This window comes from Paroedura picta, unplaced genomic scaffold (assembly GCF_049243985.1).
Source record: "Paroedura picta isolate Pp20150507F unplaced genomic scaffold, Ppicta_v3.0 Ppicta_v3_sca23, whole genome shotgun sequence".
NCBI classification, from domain to species: domain Eukaryota; kingdom Metazoa; phylum Chordata; class Lepidosauria; order Squamata; family Gekkonidae; genus Paroedura; species Paroedura picta.
Genome location: NW_027518620.1, coordinates 2,932,631 through 2,937,512, shown reverse-complemented (window position 1 = coordinate 2,937,512; position 4,882 = coordinate 2,932,631).

The following is a 4,882-nucleotide window of genomic DNA, read 5'->3' as shown; positions in this document are numbered from 1 at the left end:
TAAAAACAGGTAAATCAATAGTGATTTTCGTACGGATAAGTACCCAGTAAACAGTTCGTTTAGCTTTAAATATTGTTCCGGGTGGGCGTTGTATTGGTTTTTCGGAAGTGTTAGACCTGTAAGAGAAAAATTTAAATGGTTGGGAAAGGCCATGGGATGTAGAAACATTTTTTTCACATTTACTTCCTTGTAAAAACAGGTAAATCAATAGGGTTTTTCGTACGGATAAGTACCCAGTGAACGGTTCGTTTAGCTTTATATATTGTTCCGGGTGGGCGTTGTATTGGTTTTTCGGAAGTGTTAGACTTGTAAGAGAAAAATTTAAATGGTTGGGAAAGGCCATGGGATGTAGAAATATTTTTTTTCACATTTTATTTCCTTGTAAAAACAGGTAAATCAATAGGGTTTTTCGTACGATTAAGTGACCAATGAACGGTTCGTTTAGCTTTATATATTGTTCTGGGTTGGCATTGTTTTGGTTTTTCGGAAGTGTTAGACCTGTAAGAGAAAAATTTAAATGGCTGGGAAAGGCCATGGGATGTAGAAATATTTTTTTCACATTTTACTTCCTTGTAAAAACAGGAAAATCAATAGGGATTTTCGTACAGATAAGTGACCAGTGAACGGTTCGTTTAGCTTTATATATTGTTCTTGGTTGGCATTGTTTTGGTTTTTCGGAAGTGTTAGACCTGTAAGAGAAAAATTTAAATGGCTGGGAAAGGCCATGGGATGTAGAAAAACAGGAAAATCGATAGGGATTTTCGTACGGATAAGTGCCCAGTGAACGGTTCGTTTAGATTTATATATTCTTCCGGGTGGGCGTTGTATTGGTTATTCGGAAGTGTTAGACCTGTAAGAGAAAAATTTAAATGGTTGGGAAAGGCCATGGGATGTAGAAATATTTTTTTCACATTTACTTCCTTGTAAAAACAGGTAAATCAATAGGGTTTTTCGTACGGATAAGTACCCAGTGAACGGTTCGTTTAGCTTTATATATTGTTCCGGGTGGGCGTTGTATTGGTTTTTCGGAAGTGTTAGACCTGTAAGAGAAAAATTTAAATGGTTGGGAAAGGCCATGGGATGTAGAAATATTTTTTTCACATTTTATTTCCTTGTAAAAACAGGTAAATCAATAGGGTTTTTCGTACGGATAAGTGCCCAGTGAACGGTTCGTTTAGCTTTATATATTGTTCCGGGTGGGCGTTGTTTTGGTTTTTCGAAAGTGTTAGAACTGTAAGAGAAAAATTTAAATGGTTGGGAAAGGCCATGGGATGTAGAAATATTTTTTTCCACATTTTATTTCCTTGTAAAAACAGGTAAATCAATAGGGTTTTTCGTACGATTAAGTGACCAGTGAACGGTTCGTTTAGCTTTATATATTGTTCTGGGTTCGCATTGTTTTGGTTTTTCGGAAGTGTTAGACCTGTAAGAGAAAAATTTAAATGGCTGGGAAAGGCCATGGGATGTAGAAATATTTTTTTCACATTTTACTTCCTTGTAAAAACAGGAAAATCGATAGGGATTTTCGTACGGATAAGTGCCCAGTGAACGGTTCGTTTAGCTTTATATATTCTTCCGGGTGGGCGTTGTATTGGTTATTCGCAAGTGTTAGACCTGTAAGAGAAAAATTTAAATGGTTGGGAAAGGCCATGGGATGTAGAAATATTTTTTTCACATTTACTCCCTTGTAAAAACAGGTAAATCAATAGGGTTTTTCGTACGGATAAGTACCCAGTGAACGGTTCGTTTAGCTTTATATATTGTTCCGGGTGGGCGTTGTATTGGTTTTTCGCAAGTGTTAGACCTGTAAGAGAAAAATTTAAATGGTTGGGAAAGGCCATGGGATGTAGAAATATTTTTTTCACATTTTACTTCCTTGTGAAAACAGGAAAATCGATAGGGATTTTTGTACGGATAAGTACCCAGTGAACGGTTCGTTTATCTTTATATATTCTTCCGGGTGGGCGTTGTATGGGTTTTTCGGAAGTGTTAGACCTGTAAGAGAAAAATTTAAATGGTTGGGAAAGGCCATGGGATGTAGAAATATTTTTTTCACATTTACTTCCTTGTAAAAACAGGAAAATCGATAGGGATTTTCGTACGGATAAGTACCCAGTGACCGGTTCGTTTATCTTTATATATTCTTCCGGTTGGGCGTTGTATTGGTTTTTCAGAAGTGTTACACCTGTAAGAGAAAAATTTAAATGGTTTGGAAAGGCCATGGGATTTAGAAATATTTTTTCACATTTACTTCCTTGTAAAAACAGGTAAATCGATAGGGATTTTCGTACGGATAAGTACCCAGTGAACGGTTCGTTTATCTTTATATATTCTTCTGGGTGGGCGTTGTATTGGTGTTTCGGAAGTGTTAGACCTGTAAGAGAAAAATTTAAATGGTTGGGAAAGGCCATGGGATGTAGAAATATTTTTTTCACATTTACTTCCTTGTAAAAACAGGAAAATCAATAGGGATTTTCGTACGGATAAGTACCCAGTGAACGGTTCGTTTAGCTTTATATATTCTTCCGGGTGGGTTTGTATTGTTTTTTCGGAAGTGTTAGACCTGTAAGAGAAAAATTGAAATGGTTGGGAAAGGCCATGGGATGTAGAAATATTTTTTTCACATTTTATTTCCTTGTAAAAACAGGTAAATCAATAGGGTTTTTCGTACGATTAAGTGACCAGTGAACGGTTCGTTTAGCTTTATATATTGTTCTGGGTGGGCGTTGTATTGGTTTTTCGGAAGTGTTAGACCTGTAAGAGAAAAATTTAAATGGTTGGGAAAGGCCATGGGATGTAGAAATATTTTTTTCACATTTACTTCCTTGTAAAAACAGGTAAATCAATAGGGTTTTTCGTACGGATAAGTACCCAGTGAACGGTTCGTTTAGCTTTATATATTGTTCCGGGTGGGCGTTGTATTGGTTTTTCGGAAGTGTTAGACCTGTACGAGAAAAATTTACATGGTTGGGAAAGGCCATGGGATGTAGAAATATTTTTTTCACATTTTATTTCCTTGTAAAAACAGGTAAATCAATAGGGTTTTTCGTACGGATAAGTGCCCAGTGAACGGTTCGTTTAGCTTTATATATTGTTCCGGGTGGGCGTTGTTTTGGTTTTTCGAAAGTGTTAGACCTGTAAGAGAAAAATTTAAATGGTTGGGAAAGGCCATGGGATGTAGAAATATTTTTTTCACATTTTATTTCCTTGTAAAAACAGGTAAATCAATAGGGTTTTTCGTACGATTAAGTGACCAGTGAACGGTTCGTTTAGCTTTATATATTGTTCTGGGTTGGCATTGTTTTGGTTTTTCGGAAGTGTTAGACCTGTAAGAGAAAAATTTAAATGGCTGGGAAAGGCCATGGGATGTAGAAATATTTTTTTCACATTTTACTTCCTTGTAAAAACAGGAAAATCGATAGGGATTTTCGTACGGATAAGTGCCCAGTGAACGGTTCGTTTAGCTTTATATATTCTTCCGGGTGGGCGTTGTATTGGTTATTCGCAAGTGTTAGACCTGTAAGAGAAAAATTTAAATGGTTGGGAAAGGCCATGGGATGTAGAAATATTTTTTTCACATTTACTCCCTTGTAAAAACAGGTAAATCAATAGGGTTTTTCGTACGGATAAGTACCCAGTGAACGGTTCGTTTAGCTTTATATATTGTTCCGGGTGGGCGTTGTATTGGTTTTTCGCAAGTGTTAGACCTGTAAGAGAAAAATTTAAATGGTTGGGAAAGGCCATGGGATGTAGAAATATTTTTTTCACATTTACTTCCTTGTAAAAACAGGAAAATCGATAGGGATTTTCATACGGATAAGTGCCCAGTGAACGGTTCGTTTAGCTTTATATATTCTTCCGGGTGGGTGTTTTATTGGTTTTTCGCAAGTGTTAGACCTGTAAGAGAAAAATTGAAATGGTTGGGAAAGGCCATGGGATGTAGAAACATTTTTTTCACATTTACTTCCTTGTAAAAACAGGTAAATCAATAGGGTTTTTCGTACGGATAAATACCCAGTGAACGGTTCGTTTAGCTTTATATATTGTTCCGGGTGGGCGTTGTATTGGTTTTTCGGAAGTGTTAGACTTGTAAGAGAAAAATTTAAATGGTTGGGAAAGGCCATGGGATGTAGAAATATTTTTTTTCACATTTTATTTCCTTGTAAAAACAGGTAAATCAATAGGGTTTTTCGTACGATTAAGTGACCAGTGAACGGTTCGTTTAGCTTTATATATTGTTCTGGGTGGGCGTTGTATTGGTTTTTCGGAAGTGTTAGACCTGTAAGAGAAAAATTTAAATGGTTGGGAAAGGCCATGGGATGTAGAAATATTTTTTTCACATTTACTTCCTTGTAAAAACAGGTAAATCAATAGGGTTTTTCGTACGGATAAGTACCCAGTGAACGGTTCGTTTAGCTTTATATATTGTTCCGGGTGGGCGTTGTATTGGTTTTTCGGAAGTGTTAGACCTGTACGAGAAAAATTTAAATGGTTGGGAAAGGCCATGGGATGTAGAAATATTTTTTTCACATTTTATTTCCTTGTAAAAACAGGTAAATCAATAGGGTTTTTCGTACGGATAAGTGCCCAGTGAACGGTTCGTTTAGCTTTATATATTGTTCCGGGTGGGCGTTGTTTTGGTTTTTCGAAAGTGTTAGACCTGTAAGAGAAAAATTTAAATGGTTGGGAAAGGCCATGGGATGTAGAAATATTTTTTTCACATTTTATTTCCTTGTAAAAACAGGTAAATCAATAGGGTTTTTCGTACGATTAAGTGACCAGTGAACGGTTCGTTTAGCTTTATATATTCTTCCGGGTTGGCATTGTTTTGGTTTTTCGGAAGTGTTAGACCTGTAAGAGAAAAATTTAAATGGCTGGGAAA